The sequence below is a fragment of the Myotis nattereri genome (assembly GCF_964212035.1).
Source record: "Myotis nattereri genome assembly, chromosome: 7".
Classification (NCBI taxonomy): Eukaryota; Metazoa; Chordata; class Mammalia; order Chiroptera; family Vespertilionidae; genus Myotis; species Myotis nattereri.
The window spans coordinates 27,413,611-27,432,722 of record NC_138082.1 but is presented as its reverse complement, the minus strand read 5'-3'; positions in this window follow the sequence as shown (position 1 = coordinate 27,432,722).

Here is a 19,112-nt window from a genome sequence, read left to right as displayed (position 1 = left end):
TTTGGTGCTATTAATTCTTGAAAAGTTTGTGTGAATGGCTGACAGTCAACAATATCCACAGCACTGACAAAATTGCTCTAGTAGGGGAGGCTTTGTCCCGAGGGCTTCCTGAACATTATTGATATTAGGTCATTTAATTCTCTGGAGATAGGTTTCTTTAAAGATGATGAAATTAAGATGCAGAAATTAAATATATGTATGTGTTCAAGGCTAGACAAAGGGCGAGTGGAAGAGGAAGGATCTGAACTCAGGACCTCCAGCTCTTGAGTCTTTGTTCTTCAAAAATAGGTCAGAACTTTTCATCCTTTGCTTCCTGTCTTGGTAGCAGGTGGTGGCAATCAAGTTAGTTTTATGAACCTTGTGAAAAAAGAGTGGAATGGGGGTCAACACTGAACTTTCTTCAAAAGTTAAAAATAAAAAGAGTCAAGACTTTTCAAATAATAAACTTAGAGAAAAATAGTGAAAAAATTTCTACATTTTGCCATAGCCTAGAATAATGGCCCTCCATTAGAAGTGCATGTACCAGCTAAATTAGTGTTTTTTTAGCATCAACTCTACTGACATTTTAAAACAGATTTTGTGTGTGTGTGTGGCAGGAGCCCACCCTGTGTGTTGTAGGAGGTTGACCAGCATTCCTGTCCTCCACTCACTGAATGATCGTAGCACCTCCAGTGTGATAACCAAAAATGCCTCCAGACATTGCTCAGTGTCCCCTGGAGATAAAAGTGCCCCTGACTGAGAACCACTGATATATATATATTATATACACATGTAATGCATATAGATGAACATATATCTAAGTAGGATGAAGTTTCTTTATAACTTTATTAATGAAATTGCTATATGTTTAGAAAATGGCCATTTTATTTTTATGAGATTAAAATTATTATCTTTTATTTAATTAATTGATTCTTTTTTTAAAATATATTTTATTGATTTTTTAACAAAGAGGAAGGGAGAGGGATAGAGAGTTAGAAACATCGATGAGAGATAAACATCGACCAGCTGCCTCCTGCACACCTCCTACTGGGGATGTGCCTGCAACCAAGGTACATGCCCTTGACCGGAATCGAACCTGGGACCTTTCAGTCCGCAGGCTGATGCTCTATCCACCGAGCCAAACCGGTTTTGGCTAATTAATTGATTCTTGATGGAGTGATTAGTTCAGGTAAAATAGAAAAGGCAGAATTTTTTTTCAGGTATGAAATATTGAAGGCTAAACAACCTGGAATGCGAAGATACTGTGTTATTGAGAAATTCCAGAAATAGTTAAATAGAGATATTTCTAATCCAAGCAGAGTAGAAGTTTACCATATAAAAAGGTAGTTGGAGCTTGAACCACCCTGTCAAGAAATATTGACGATGGTGACTTTTCTCAGCTTTATTGAAAGAATAGTATCATGGCACATCAGAGCCTAGGGCCCTTCAGTGAGATAATCTCATTCAGTTCTCTCAGAAACAGGGTGCACACAGTGTTCCTGGTGGCCAAGGAAGGAATAGCAGATGGATCTCCTGATTCCCATTTCTATTGAACAGAGTTTCTCTGGGGAATGCATGCAATTTAAGTTTGTTGTCAGGAAGAGCCTTTAATTCCCAACTGTAGGATAAATGGCTCTCTTTTTCTTTTCTCTGCTCACATAACTGTTTTTATCTCTTTAATATTTCTGTTATACTGCTGTCACCCTGTCTCTCTTTCATTAACTAAATTTTGTTTGTGAGGGTGTTTTTTTTTTAAAGAAGAGACTATCTTTATATCATATCAGTGCCTAGAATAGTTATTCAAGTGTTTAAAAATACAATATTCTATGCACCTTAAGAATGATGAATTCCAAGCATTCTGAACTGATACAGAGGCTACTGATAGCTGCCCCAATGACACCCATGCTTTCCCAATGTGGGCCAAACTATTATTAGAAGTTTTATCGTTTTATTTGATTGATTTTCCTGTCCTCTCCTTTGAATGCTGCAATGAATACAGGGCTCTGGCCTCTGTTGCTCAATTTTGGTTCCCCCGGGCCTCACATTGTAATTGGCAAATAGGGGGTCCTTCATAAATGTTTTTGTTGAAATAAAGTAGTGACTTTGCCAGGGTGGACATAGTGGAAATTTTCAAAATGAATTCCCATGCAACACAGTCTCTTGACAACCTTTTGCCAAACCGGGCATGTATCATAATGTTTAGAAACAGCAGACGCAGTCAGCCAGACTGGGATGAGAATTCCAGTTCAGATCATTAGTAGCTATCACCTCAGTCAAGTTGCTTAACTCCCCTAAGCCTCATCTTCTGCATCTATAAAATGGTCATAATATTAGTATTTATCTCTTAGAGTCCTTATGAGGATTAAATGAATGCATGCACTTAATAATTAGGGGCTGGGGTTCGCAGAAGGACACTTCTCTCCTATCCCATCTGGCTATTTTCCCATGGATAAATCTTCATTGGCCAAACCCCAGATTTTTGGAAGGAATAGCATGCTTTAAACATCAAGAGTTATGCTGGGCAAGCCTCTCATTGCTTTCAGCATACAAGCAGTAGGTGTGCTTGCTTCCTTCCCTGACTGCCACAGGTGCCAGAGGGCGAGGGTATGAGACCCAGCCAGGCTACCATCTTTGTGTAGTAACTAGCTGCCGGGGTCCAACCCCAGCAGGTCCAGGGGTCCCCAAAGGTGTGGACGGAGTCGGCGAAGACTATCCACCCTTTTCCTATGGTGGAGTCCTATCCGTCCCGAGAGTGAGGCTTACCTAGGGGTCCCTGTTCGGGTGCCAGATGCCGGGGTCCAACCCCAGCGGGTCCAGGGGTCCCCAAAGGTGTGGACGGAGTCGGCGCAGAAGGAATGACACGGAGACAGCGTTCAGTTGATCAGCAGCCTAGCCAGGATCTCTAGCCAGGATCTCCAGCCAAGTTCTGGTCTGGATCTCCAGCGAAGTTCTGGCTAGGATCTCCAGCCAGGTTCTGTGTCCATGTTCTCTTGCTAGGTTCTCCAGGTTCTCCAGCCAGGTTCTGTAGCCATATTCCCTCGCTAGGTTCTCCAGCCAGGTTCAGTCACCAGGTTCTAGTCAGGTTCTCTTGCCAATTTCTGTAGTCAGGTTCAGTCCAGGATCTTTTGCCATGTTCTCTCACTAGCTTCTGTCTCTAGGTTCTGAGGCCAGTTTCTGTCCAGGATCTTTTGCCATGTTCTCTCCAGCGAAGTTCTTCTGTCTCTAGAGAACGTTCTGTGTAGGTTCTGTGCCTAGGTTCTGTCTCTCTCTCTGTCTCTTGCTATCTTGTTACATCTGTATTTATACCAGTTGATTCAATCCTATCAATCTCTATTACAAAGGTTAGGGCGTTTCTTATCTCCATTCCAGGGAGTAAAGATTATGTAGCTTAAGCATGATTGTTTGTAGTTAAAGTGATTAATTACCCGCCTGGCACTTAGTTAAGAGGTTTTATTCCCTCCCTAACTTCAGGGGAAAATCCCTACCTGGGGAAACAACCTTTCTCAGAGACCTTGGTTAAAACACATAGTGCCAAGAAGGTGAGCACACATATTAAGAAGAGTATGCCATATATGCCAGGTCCCTTGAAACAGCAAGGATGGACCGGCTCCCGGCAACTAGCTGTGTTCATGGACTGAGAACCTCCCCACAGGCAAATCATTCTGGATTCATAGAAAGGGTGAAAGAAACAGCCCTTTGAAATTCAGCCCAAGTCCCTTGACAGAGCAATGCTTTCCAGGGAAGTCCGATATGAGGGGAGGTATTGAGTACTCAGGAAATATCAGTAAAGTGGATTTTATTTTTCACTTGACTATGTTTCTTTTGTGTGAGGGAGCTCTAGAGAGCTCCCAGGGTATACTACCAAGACCCATCTCTTTCAATTATTATTAAAATAAATATAAGCTTTAGGATTCTACCCTTTATTTAAATGAGAAAATAAAATATCAATACTAACAACTAGCAAAGGGATGGGATCCATATACAGGTGATGCAAATTGAACACACTATACTTAATTGCTAAGAAGATATACTGACAAATGCTGGGTGCATTATAACCCATCCTTACCCTTATACACATTGCCATTCACCTTATCCTAAGTTCTATTGACATCTCTTTACTTCTGAACCATGAAGTTGCATACCTCCATGGTTGCTCGAGTTTTGGAGTTGCATATATAGACTTTTTGAGTCATTCTAAAATGGGATAATTAGAGAACGGGGACACTGAATGTTGTAAAACGGCAAAACAGAAGTCTGAGGTGATTAGCATCCCTTGCGGGAGATGAAGAAAAGGGTGGAGTTGACATAGCTCAGCCCGAGGAGAGCAGGAAGAGGGGTAATGTAACAGACTGGGCAAATGTGGTCACAGAGAATGGCTATGCTGAACTGGCAATGTTGAAGTGAGTAGATTATTGATAAAAAAAAATTAAAATTAAACAATCACTTTGTTTTTTCTCAGGCATGGAAATTTTTTTATGTCTATGGACCACTCTGAGCAAGAGAAAAGAAGTAAACAATTTAGAGACTTAAATAGGCCTTGAACATGGAAGAGGGTATTCATTTATTCAAGTTATTTATTCATTTATTCACTCATCCACTTGTTTATTCCTTTAATGAATACTTAGTGTCATTCCTTCTATGTTTCAGACAAGAAAAAAAAAACACATTGAGTCATACATCTTAGCTGTATCAAAGCTCTTACTGAAAATCCTGTAGATCAAGTATTTGGAAGTAGTTTAGCAATACAGGGATGCAGCTTAAAAATAACTAAGAAGTAGCCATTATTAGCAATAAGGGTTTTTTATTATTTTATTTATTTAACAAATATTTATACATATCTATATACTTTTATTAGTCTTCTTTACAAGCTCTATCCTATAAAAGAATAATAAGAATAAATGTAGAAGTTTCTTTAAATTAAATCATTTATCACCCAGTTACTGGGTGATAGATGATTTGTTTTAGTTCATATCGTTGATTGTCTGTTTATGATAATTGCTTTTTGATTGGTTTTGCAAATTGGAACTCAAAATTCCAAGGTGAGATTTACAATACCAGGAAGATTTTTATTAAGTTCTGAACCAAAAAAATATTTATAAAGTGTATTTTAATTATATTTCTTTGAAAAAGAAATTAGTTCATATTTCAAAATTAAATAAAAGCCACTTATTGTTAATAAATTCCTATTGAAATATTCTGTGTTCCTTGAAAAGGGTAAGATATAAGATACTAAAAATGAATTCCTCATTTTCTGCCTCTAATAATCAATCTTACTCTAAAAATCATACATAAACTCGATAATTATAATGATAATGATAGATTACATTTATTGATCACTTAGGATGTGTCAAGCTTAGTGCCAAGCTCTTGTCTACAGGTCATTTCACTTAATGCTTACCCATCCATATTCTCACTTTACAGATGAGATGTGACACAGAGATGTTGAGTGATTTGTCCAAAGTCACACAGCTGATAAAAAGTGGAATTTGGATTCTCCAATTTTGTCTGGGTCCTGAGCTCACTGGATTAAGTATGCTGGATGCTATGATATAGAAATCACTTTCTTTAGCACTGTCAGCTGAAATCTGCATGAGACAAATTAAAAACAAAGCCGGGCTGCAATCCTTGTTTGATGTCAGAATGTAGAGAAAATGAAGAGTGGACCCGGTCTTTTGGTGAATCATAACTTCTCTCTCAAAGGGATGCACCGTTGGTTAAGTTCCCTTCCATTCTGAAGCACAGCCTCCTGCTTAGCACTAAAAATCAATTTTTCTCTAAAAACATCACTTCCAAAAAATACAGATCATTTGAGAAAATTCAATGAGCGCGCATTACGTGGCTAAAACCCCAACTATAACCCTAACTGAAATGAAATGAAAAAAAAGAAAAAAAGAAAAAAAAATTTTGATCTATTTTCCCATTCTGCCCAGCACGGTATTCTCTCACAGCCTCCATTTGGAAACACTTTCTCAACCTTCTCATGGTTTGAGCACATATTTAACATTTTGAGAAACCGCTATTTGTCTTAGGCTAGAATGTCCTTTGTAAACATTCTCTGCCTACTTCTTTAGAAAAGCTCCTGTTTCTTCTCACACTCTCTTCTTGCAAGTTCACTATTGTGGTAGCAATCATATCCTCCAAAATATAATAATTAGCACTTAGTAATAAGAATGTAGGAAAGTTTATTCTTGGTTTCTCTTACCCCAAAATGGCATTGCTTCTTTTTTTTTTTAATCTCAGGGGAAAACTGGGTAGTGTAGCAGTGTTCCTGAATTTCCAAATCTCATTCTTAAAGAATTCCATGAATAGTGATCCACCAGCTAGCACTGTGCTGAGGGTTGAGCTCCATAAAAGATCTTGAGTGAAGAATGCCACCAAAATTGACATTTTAGTCAGAGATTCCAAACTGGATTTATTTCCTCTGTTCCCGTTATTTTTAAGCCAATCGTATATGTGTGTAGTATGCATGCACTTGGAATGACAAGCCAGACAAATATCAGGCTGATCAAATAAAGATGAAAATATAAAATAGAGTTGGAAGACAGACTGGGAATTAAAATGAATGCTTTAGTAATGTGCCGTGGTTTCAAGTAAAACATCACATTTGTTTGTGGTACAAAGCCAAATATTAATTTATGAATCATGAATTATTTAGGTAATAATTATATGGGGAAATATTTGGATTTCTTAATTTCATTTTTTTACTCTTCGTGATATTTTCATTTTCACCCTGATTCTTTCTTCTAATCGTTTAGCTGGTCTGCTAATTGATTTTTTTCTAAAGCTGGTTTTAAGGAGCCTTTGCAAACTATTCTCACAGTCCTGTTCAAGTTGTCTTAACCTCTTAAAATATCCTAGTTTGAATTTACTATCACTTCACCAGGTTCCCTTTTTCATTCCATATTTTCTGTTTGTTAATAGTTTCTGATACTGCCTAGTTATAGGAATATTTGCTTCCACTTTTATTGGGGAGGAAAAAAGATTGACTTTTTCTTTTCTTTGAGCTGGAATACCTTGATTATAAAATTTCAAGACATCACTTTTTGGTACGTGTTTCAACTTTTTCACGAGTGGCAAAAGTGTCATGATGGTAGAAAAGTGTAATTGTTCCTTCATGGCAATACAAAAAAGAAGTGATGTGAAATACTTGGGTCTCTTTCCCCTTGAAATAAAACAATTAAAATGGATTAGGCCTCTCTTTCTAAGCCTGTGTAGGTCATTTGTTTCTGGAGTCTTCAGAATTGTTAGCCACTAGCTGTAGTGCTTTTAACCACGAATGAAAAAATCCCTATCAATTTTGAAGTTTTATCTTTAGTTATGTTGATATTTTGTTCTTGGCAAACATATCTTTATGACACTTGTAAAGATAAAAATAAAATAAATGCACTTGTAGATCCAAACTCTTGAGTATAGGTTGGTAAATTCATGGACATGTGATGGGTTTCGAAAGATTCTAAAAGGATCTGATTCCTGGACCCTTCCCCAAACTCTTTCCATCCCTCCCTATAAAGAACCATGTTTACATACTGGGGTAACCCCCTATTTCCTCTATTTGAGTTACATCTGTCTAATTTATGGTTTTAAGTCCTATTAAAATGCAAGATCATCTTTTTTGTTGTTTTACAAGAAAACAATGTATTTACTTTGCAGAAATAGCACTATGGTTGCTGCAGACTGTGAACGTGATTAATATCACTTTAAGGTGGTGCCTGGCCCAGATCATTCTTACCTAGGATGTAGCCTCATTAAGATGGAATCTCATCTTCACTTTCCAAATGATGAATAAGGGAGAAGGTTTTGGTAGGGCAGTAAGAGGTTGGGAGGGGAGGGGGTATTTAACTTCCTGCAGTGCAGGTGGCTATGCCAATGAAGAAGCCAGAAGGAGAAGGCACAGAAGGAGATAAACACTGAACACAGACAAACACCCTGTTTTGTAATTGCACGTAAAGCAGCTTTGGCAAAAGCCCTCACTTATTTTCACCTAACTTGTTTACAGTTTTCTACCTGCATTTTAACATCACCTCAACCTTCAGATTACAGCTAAGACACATAATTATATAAATAAGAACACCTAACATTAAATGACAAACTGTTATGTCCCAGAAGCAAGGTTGACAAATGACAGTCCCAGATTGCTACAATTGTGAAGTTCTTTATTTAAAACCTCAGCTCTCTTTAAACACTGTTCATCTTGTCTTTTTCAAGCAAGGCTTCCACAGCAGTATCATAATTTAAATAGTTAATGCTCCTGTTAAAACAAGCTTTGTAGGTGAGCCCGAGTTGTTTTTTATTCTTCACCCACACCATTAGCATATTAATAGTTGGGTATTTTAAGCATAAGTAAATAAAGTGTCTTTGCACCCACTGAATAATATATTGTATAATACATACATATAAAACATACATATACATAAATGGGAAACAACCTTCTGTTTTTCTTATTAGCTTTAGTAACTGGTCATACTCGTTATCTCATGAGTCTAGGACTGTTAATATTGTTTCCTATTTGACAGAGGAGTTACCTTGGATAACCTATACCCACACAGAGTGTTATGGCTTGTTTTCCAAATTATACAAATTACTCTGTAGTGAAAACCACAGTGGAAATATTCCAGAATCACATTCCTGGCCCTGGAACACAATGCCTTGGTTGTTTGCCAGTTTCCTTCATCATTCAGAGTCGTTTCTAAAAATGTTTTTTATATGCCAATATTGAGAACTGGCACTAAAATGTTCTTTAAATGTATTGCTGGCAACGACCAAGATAATTTGGAAGAAACATATCATTATCAATTGACTACTACATCTTAATCCAGGAGATATCTCATTATTCTGCATTGATCACTAATCGATGTGATATGGAGACTTCATCTGAAATGTATGGTCAGAGTGAAGGATGAACCAAAGATTTATAGGAACTTGCTGATACAACAAGATGCCTCAATAATTTTATTATCAGTGTCTTCAAAAAATCATTTAAGAATTCTGCATGTTTTCTTGAGCATTTAAAGAGTGCTATAAAAAGGAAACAATACCAAAATATATATTTTATGACCAACATCTTAAAACATGTCTATGTAAAGTCCATTCAAGCATGCAAAAATGTTTAATATTAGGATATCTGCTTATCTATTTCCATAACTCATCATATTAATAGGTTAAGAAGAAAAACATGCACCTTAATAAATATTAAAGGTACTTGATAAAATTTCTTATCATTCTTGTTGAAAAATTTTTTGAAATGGTAATGTATATTTCCTTAATAGGATTGGGGTGGTCAAATACAACTAATGAGTTGCATCACAGAAGAAGAAATCTCATTAAAGTAGAGAACATGAAATGAATGACACTATCACCATCACTGTTTAATATTATTCTTCAAGAGCCTACTCATCATTAGAAAAGAACAACGAAAAGGTGCAATGATGATAAAAAAGAAAGCAAAATGGTCAATATTTGTGCATTTTTAAATTATATATCTACAGATACCAAGATAACCATTTGGGTGGAGGTTAGGGAGTTAAAATTACTCAGAGTTCAGCAAGAGAGCTCTGAGTTCTCTTTTTGTAGAATTAATTTACAAATTTTTTTTTGTTCCATCTTGAAAATTATCAATCAAAATATAGTAGAAACAAAATAAATGTTTAAGAATAGCATAAATATGTGTTACCTCCATGAATAAAATTATAAAACATTTTCTTGAAGCACATAAGGTAATAATTGAACTATGTGGGGTTGTTTTTCTAAGGATGTCAATTTTCTTTGAATTACTGTAAGTGCAATTCAATCTTAACAAAAACCTTCTTTCATAGAATATGATCAAATGATTCTAAGATTGATGTGGACAAGTAAATATCTGAATAAAGGCAAACATCTGAAAAAATGAGTATGAAAGGGGATCTTAAAATGCATAGAAAATACATGGTAATCAGAAGATTCTGGTATTGAAATAAACATATAGAAATAGGGAAATTTACATCTAATTCTGTAGGATACTCCCTGAATATATATTAAACAGAAGCATTGTTTCCTAGATGTGATTATTAATCACTTTATACCCATTATCCTGTAGCTATATGTACACCAATATTTGTTGGAAAATGTACATTTCTTGCTATTATATCTAATAAGCTGATTTTCTTAATTTGAACAGATAATTTCAAATTATCTGGCCTGTGATCAGGGCCATCTTCCCCAGCTGCCTGCAGCTGGCCCCGCACCTCCCTCCCCTGCTGCCACCCACCCCTGTTTCCTCATTTGCCATCAGGCGATTGGAGCCTGACAGCCAGGGGAAGGGACCAAGAGGTCGACTGTTCCCACCCACTTGCCGGCTCTGCCCCCACTGTGGGTCACTCTCTGTTTGGGGGGCTACTGGAGGGGTGGGGGCCTTGGCCTGGTGCCACCCGTGTCCCCTGCCATCCACCCTCAGTTCCCCATTCGCCATTGGGCGATTGGAGCCTGCCATCCAGGGGGAGGAACTGAGAGGTCAGCCATTCCACCCACTCGTCAGCCCCACCCCTGCCACCACTCACCCCCATTCCTCGTTCGCCATTGGACGATCAGAGCCTGCCAGCTGGGGAAAGGGACTGAGAGGTGGTCAGTACGCCACATAGTGACTGGTCCAACAGTCTTTCTGGTCATTCTGCCATTAGGGTCAATTTGCATATTACCCTTTTATTATATAGGATATAGGCCCAGTCCACAGGTGGGGGCCAGCTGGCCTGCCCTGGTGGGGGCCCTGGATCAGAGTGGGGGGGTCCCTGCTGGAGGGAAGGGCAGGTGGGGCAAGGGGCTGCGGGTGGTTTGCAGGCCAGCCATGACCCTGATCATGGTAGGGGTACCCTCTGGGGGGCGGGGTTGGCCGGAGCAAGGGGCCGCAGTCATTCTGGTCATTCTACCATTTCAGTCACTGGGCTTTTATTATATAGGATATTAGAAACTATACACCTTTACCCAGTCTAAGATATTACCCTTTTTTTCTTCATTGGCAATTAGATACTCAAATTGTGTGAAAACTTTGAAGCTACATTAATGTAAGGGAAAGGAAACTTAATATTGACAAGCTAAGAAGATACAAAACTTTCAATGAGTCTATTCCCTGGACTAGCTTTAAACAGTAAGCTCAAATGTGAAGCTAGTGAGCAGAATACCATAATATTCATTCTGATTATACTTATTTTTTAATCCAGCACCTAACATGTTCCATGTCCTATGCTAGGCATTTAGAATTGAAAGTTGAACAAAATTCAGTCTCTGCTCTGCTAAATGGAATGCACAGCACAGTGATGGAAAGAGGGGCAAACACAGGACAAATATATACCTTGGAACTAAAATGTGGGGAAATAGAGATATACAGTGTAGGAAACGGAAATAGCGTATTTAGTGGCAAATATGGAAGAAAATTATTCTCCTTGAAATGTTAGATTTTCTTTAATAATTTCTTCTTCTTTTTTTTTTTAATCATGGTAAACTCCCTGCAATTCTTTTACTGTAGCATCACTAGTTCTTGTAATTTTTTTCTTTGTTTATTTTTACTTGCTAACTAATAGAACACCATGATCTGGGCACTCATTTTATTTGAATAAAAATGTTTATTTATGAGAACCTAAAAAACAAATGGGTCAGTTTCAGTTGATTCCTGAGAGGCCTCAGCAATAGTTAATTGTTTGTATCCTAGGGCTATTATAACCAGCATTTCCCATGACTGTGACTTGGAATTCTTCCAGAGGTGGTTGATGGGCCTAACTCCCAGAAAAGTTTCCGAGTCAAATGAATTTGGGAAGTTCTGGATTAAACAAAGTTAAATAAGTTTATTTACCTCAGGATTACTTAGAAGCTTTAATATTCTAGGGGATAATATGACTCACCAAAAAGGGAGTATTTCACTTGGGGTTTAACAAACATAGGTGTCATGGACCCTTATGTCCCCTCAGATTTGGCAGTAATATAGACTGTGGATCTTCAGTTACATCATATAAGAATATGTGCTTCAGTGTCAGCCTATCAGAGAAACTTTTGCCTACTTCCCTTTCTAACTTAGTACTAGGCTCACATTAATCTCTACCTTCTTACCTTGTCCTAACTTTGTTCTTCATAAACTCATTAGGACCACCATTCTTAATGTCTATTTCTTACTACCCCTTAGAATTTAAGGTCCATGAGGATAAAGTTTTGCTTTTCCTCAGAGCTTGACATACAGTAAATACTCAAACTATATCTGTTGACTGAGTTTGTTCCTGTGTCACCATCTTAATGTGTGGCTTCTGCATCCATGCCACAAGGCACTGCTCTATTCCCAGGTGTCATGGCCATATTTTTTTAGACAAAAAGAGAAGCAAATGGAAAAAAGTCACGTACCTGCTGGGACTGTCCTTCCCCACTGGAAAAACCATTTTTCTTAGTGGTCCCACCCGATAGACTTGTTTATACCTTATTGTTCCATTTGTGTCATGTGACCACAACAATTTGCAAGGGGTCTTACACAAATGAGTATTTTAATTGGGCTTTTCATTCTGAATAAACTAGGATTTCTGTTAATAAGGAACAAGGCTATGCTGGGTATTATGGGGGCTACTAGCATGTATCCCCACCACCCTAGGAGGCTGTGGTTGTCACACATTGTCTTCCCTCATGACACTTGTTTGGCTCTCATAGGCACTTGAGTTTACAACCTTGAACTAGCAAATTTAAAAAAAAAAAATTATTGATTTCAGAGAGAGGAAGGGAGAGAGATAGAGTGATAGAAACATCCATGATGAGAGAAGATCATTGATCAGCTGCCTCCTGCACGCCTCCTACTGGGAAGAGAGCCCACAATCCTGGATATGTGCCCTGACCAGGAATCAAACTGTGACCTCCGGGTTCACAAGTCAATGCTCAACCACTGAGCCACACTAGCCAGATGAACTAGCGATTTTTAAAGTCATTCGCAATCATGATATGGCTTTATGATCCACATATCTCCAGAAAATGATTTTGACTTTTCTATAAACAGAATATTTTCATGTGTTAGTTTCAAACTATAAAGTTAATGATTATTTAAGGGGAGAGGACACCTTTCTTTCCCCCCCCTCCCCTGATAAAACAAACAAAAAAACAATATTTCCAGGTCATGATCAGCTCTGCTCTGACCTAATTCTTGGTCGTGTTCACTGAAATAAAACAAATGTTCTGGAACAAGTGAGCGCCCCTCCCTTGGGAAGGCTTGTCACGCAACCATCACTGGTCCTAATCATGGTCTCAGGAACAATGATGACACTGTCTCTAGGAGGCCAGGAGAGGAAGCTGAGAGGCTCTGAAGTCTAAGCCAGAACAAGACTGACAGAGGACACAGGGGAAAAAAAAAATAAAGCTCAGATTCTCATAAGAGGAAATGAAGACACAGAAAAAGCACTTTGTGAAATGTGTTGAAAATTGGAACATTTGCTTCTGTAAAATACCCTGTCACCTTCTAGCAATTTTCCATTTTGCTGTTTGGTAAGTGACAAGTTTCACATTGCACAGGTGGCCGATTTCACTAAAAATAGTTTCTTGAGCCTTATCACCGTCATTTATCAGAGGCATCCTGGGATGTTGTTTTGCACTAGAGACATTCATTCCAGGCCCATCTGCACTCCTGATGGGCCAGTGGACTTCGGGATGGGAGAGGATGAGAGGTGGATATACATATATTGAGTGCCTACTAAATGGCAGGCATTACAGCAGACTTGTTCCCATAGATCTTATTACTTCTTGTGAAATCCCTGCTAGCCTATTACAAAGGAGGAAATTGAAGCCCAGGATATAAACTTAAACAGATTACTTAAACCTGATGATTTTTATTTTCCCAAATCTTATTGGCATTGGGCAGGGTGGCGTTTAATGTAATTGTCAGCAAATTCCTTAATTTCTTTAAAACTTTGTTTCCTCATTATAGAACAGACATCATAATATCTACCCATGTGTATCTCACTGGGTTTTCATAAAAATCGAATGAAGTAATAATATGTGAACATGTTCTATTACTGTCAGTGATATGTAAAATTTAGTTAATTTTAGGACTTTCAATTAATACTTATAATGTTTTCACACAAAAATCTGATTTTTATTTTTATTTATGTACAACATACAGGGAAAAGACTTATTTATTTTTTCCAATAAGGATATCCAATTACTCTATCACCATTTTTTAATCTATACTGACAACCCTTCTCCCGGTGCCACCTTCATAATAAATTAATTGAGTTATGTATACAAGTCTGTCTCGGGACTCTGTTCCGTTCCATTAGTTTGTCTACGTCTGACCGATGCTATATTGCTTTAATTACTAGAGCTTTAAAATAAACCTGGACACTTGGTACTGTTAGCCTACTAGATCTGTTCTTTTTCCAGGTTGCCTTAGCTGTATTTGTACCTTCACAATATTCAGTTTCCCAAGCCATGAGCATGGGCTTTAACTCCATTTATATAGGCCTGTTGTATTACTCACAATAATTTTTATAATTTTCAGTAAGAAGATCTTACAGATCTTTCCTTAGATTTATTCCTATGTATTATTTTTTAAAGATGCTTTGGTAAATATAATTTTTATTTTAAATTTTACTTGGATATATTGAGTATTTTTGTTGTTCTTGTTAATCCTCACTGGAGGATATTTTTTCAATTTATTTTAGAGAGAGTGGAAAAAAGGGGGAAGGGGATACAGGAAAGAAAGAAGCATCCAGTGAGAGAGCCACATCAATTGGTTGCCTCCTTCACACACCCAACCAGGACGTGCAACCTGTAACCCAAGTACGTGCCCTTCGAGTCTTGGGCCAACGCTCTAACCACTGAGAGACACTGGCCAAAGCAATACATTGAGTATTTTTATATTAACCATGCATCCAGCACTTTGGTAAATTTACTTATTGATTCTACAGTCTGTTTGGAGATTCATTTGGAGTTTTAAATGTACACATTCATATTATATATGAATAATCAAAGTTTTACTTATTTACATCTGTCCTATGACTCTTGTTTCTAACACATGCCTTTTTGCACTGGCTAAGACCTGCTATATATTTTGAATAAAAATAGTGACAATGGATGTCCTTGTCTCATTCTCAATATCAAAGAAAATGTTTATAATATTTTATTAATACAGGTAATGTTTGCTTAAGTTTTTAATAGCTATTCTTCATCAGATTTCAGAAATTCCACACCTAGACACACTATCCAGAAGGTGTGAGGGTAGAAGGAAATACTGTCAGACATGCAAAGTCTCAAAAATTTTGCTCAATTCCACATGACCCCTCCTGCATCATCGCTCTGTCCTCCCAATATAGCTGTGCATCCTTCTCCTTTCTTCCAAAGTTATCACAGCTGTGCTTCACATGCAACATTCCTTCGTGAAATACAACTAAAAATGAATGGCAAGAGAAAATGAGATGTAGACCAAAGTTTTATCAGATTCAATAGATATTGAATTACATTTTAATAATGCCTTAATAATCAGAACAAACACCATAAGGAAAAAAGAATTGTGAAATATCTACATGTTTGTCATTAAAAGTGAACATAGAGATGATTGAAATAAAAGATGGACCACCACCAGTTATTATTTTAAAAGACCAACCTCAGTACATGCTTGTAAGTAAATTAGCATGAACACTTCAGTCTTTATTTCTTTGGGATCCCTTTGCTCTCGACTGCCACATTCAGAAAATCTATGGCTCTTCTCAACCAAAACTCAGTAGAGCATGTGTTACCATCAGTGATTTAGGATTGACACTAAATAATACAAATTATATAATCCTTATTTAAAGGATAAACTATATTTCGAAATGTTTATTTAAATCATCATAAAGTAAGTTGAAATTAATGTTCACTTTTAAAATATTTTTATACACTCTTGGATTATTATGGACTAACCTTAAAATATCACCTAGTGTGAAGTGGCCCTACTGCACTTGCCTGTTGGGTATCTTTCCATGCTAGTTCAAGGATGCCTGAACTGGTCCATGGCTGGTTCAAATGTGTGGACGGAGAACTAGTGGAAATGCTTTTCAATGCTTACCGTTGATTTTTGTTCTTGTCTCATCACCAGCAATGATAGCCTGTAGATCAGCAGTGGTTTGCAGACCCCACTCCATGTGGCATTGCATTGGAGGTTGTTCTCCACCAAAACAGAAACGAAGCATGACAGAGAAAGACACCTGCCTTATGAGGACCCAGAGTAAATGAGCTTGCAGGACTGTAGCTGAGGAGCAGGTATAGAGCGTGACTTCCAGGTTGGCCAAAGCAGTGGACTCAAGGAAGAAGCTGCAAGAAAAGAAGAAACACGACTCAATTGTTTGCTCCCTGAGGTGCTTGACCATGTCAAAGAGCATTCAAGAGTCTTCTTAATTTACATCAAGAGCTTGGAAAACATTAATGATAATGACAAAAACTCAAGAAAGCAAATAAAAAAAGACACAATTATTAACTTCAGGAAAAGCAAAGTCAATTGTGCTTTAAATGAGCATAATTAAAGTCTGAAATCACTGCATTGGAGGATGTAGAGAAAGGGATGCAGGTAACGGGGAGATGTAAGAATGCTTCTCGTTTTCCAGTAGAAAATTAATCGGTGATGCCTAAGAATTAAAAATCTAGAGGTCACCGGAAATGTTTATTTACCTGTGGAGGTGGATACCTGAATAAACTGCTAAAGAATTGTCAGTAGTCACTCAAGGGCAGCAGCATGCAGAGTAGATGTGAAGTAGGAAATCTGATTTCAGGGTAAGGTTTGTAAAAACAATTTGACTTGTGAAACTCTGCACATGTATAAAATAATTCAATAGAGATACTAGTCTGATTTAGTATTTGTATTCTTAAATTCATAAAATTTTGATCTAATAAAATATCTGTTTTATGCATATTTTTGCTTAATATGCCTTAATCTCTATAAACCTTTTCAAAGTTACTCAGTTTTCATGACCATATTTAATATTCTAATGCGAATTTCAGTCATTCTTAAAACATTTAAATTTTTACCTGAAAAATAAATTAATTTTTATTCCTTGGGTCTTGGTGTGTAAAGTTCAAGAATCCTGACATTTTAAAAGTTCAGTAAGGGTTATTGCTTTTTGTGCTTATGACTAAAAAGTGACTCAGAAGCCTTCAAATTATCTTTTTAGAAAGTCATCTCACCTCTGAGCAGAGAAACCCCTGCCCCTTAGAGGAAAAGCATTTGTACAAATTTCAACCAAGAAGAAATGAGGTTAGAGTGGAAAGTATTTGGTAATGATAAATTTTAGCCCTTGCCAGGATTACAGTTTGTAAAATTTCATATCGTCATGCTTAATATAAAGTATAACTATGTTCTTTGGACATATAAGTTAATATTTATATTAAAGCAGGTAAAAGCAAGATGAACTTGGCTTCATCAACTTGCTAACAAATTCCAACAATATTTGTCGAGATTGATTTTCCTATTATTATTTTTAATCACAAAGATAATAAAACCAGAGGCAAAGATTTTAAATCTGGAATGCATTCTATTCTCTGTTCAGTGGCCTGAAATATTTCCCTGGGAAATTCTTACTTTAGCCACATGATCCTTGCCTGTTCTTTAGTCCTCCATAACCCAAAACCTTTCAGGGATTCCCATCCTTCTAAATGAAAAATTACTCCTTGACTGTGATTTAGAGCCTCTTAAATTCCCACTGGAAATGCTACTTGGGGTTGTAGAGAGAGGGGTGTCTGGAAAAAAAACACATGAGAAATTGCTGTGAGTTATTCTGGGGCAAAATGACACTGTGGTTAAAATGGAGAAGAGATTGCTTTCTTGCACAATACCGATGTTCTAAGTAAATCATACCCTGTCTGAAGATTCACTCTAGGGTTCACATTGACCTGGAAGCAATTCAATCTCCAGGGATCAAGGCCAGGGGGAAAGAGAGAGATGGCGTAAAAGCCAATTTATGACACTAGTCGTCCATTCCCAAATTGAGTGTGCCATCAAGTTAACATGAATGTTAGGGTTACAAAGTAGCATAAGCTGACCATGTGAAACGGCAAGGTTCAGAACAGCTTTTTCTGCCTGGGCCATAGCATGGCAGGTAGATTTTAATCTCAGGTTTTAGGCTGCTTTGTTTCTTTTCTACTGGCTACCTCTCCAACCCACTGCCTAATCCTCTGTTTTTATGTAGTTCCCAGAGTCTCTGGGTTCAGGTCCACCCATTCAATTTCTATACCTTTGTGGTGGGTAACCTGCCCCAGGGAGCAGAGCAAGAGAGATTGTAAGGATCCATCAGATCTATTGGTTCTGAGCCTCCGAATTATTCCAAACCATAGTTGGTTAAATTCAATCGTGACCCCCACTAAAGGCTTAATTACCACAACCAGTTCTGTTCTAGAGAAGGATCATTTGAACAAGCTTGAAGTGTGTGAAGGCTAATAAGAACTGCCATCCTTTTTCTCTGGGAATCTCCTCAATGCAGTGAATTTCAGCTCAGACTCTCCATGATCTCCAGTCCTACTTGACTTTGGGCTCCATGGTATGTCCAGTGCACCAGACATGTTAGGATCAAGAATGTGCCTGGATTTTTCCCCCTTGGGAACATTAAAAGGAACCTCAAATGCACATATTTCAAACTGCAATCATGATTTTTCTCTCCTTCGAAACACAATTCCCCCTTTCTGTTCACTTCTATAATTGGTGGTATTGCACTCCCTTTAATCACTGAAACCAGAAACAATGGTCTTTTCTTTAATTTCTATTTCTTCCATGTCTCATTTCCCACATCCACATCGTCTTCAATTCTTGATAATTCTTACTCTATCCTGTTTCTGCTATTAATTTATGCTGTGCTCTCCCTCCAATACTATTTAAAGATCTTCCTTCCTGATCTGCTCACCTTGCCCTCCAGCCTTTTCTCACTCCTCATTCTGCTGGTGGAAATCACAACTAGGATGATGAAAATCTGTCACTGGCTCCCTATTACCCCAGAATGAAGTTCCTTTTGTTTGCTAAGGCTTAAATGGGTCTGATCTGACTCCTGTGGCCCCACTCCCATATATTTTGTTATATCCAACCATTCCATGCCCTTCAATGCTTTGATGATGCTAAACTTTCTTGTTTTTTCCAAGTAAACCAAGTTGTTTCCTGTCTGTGATTTTCATGTGTTCTTACCTAT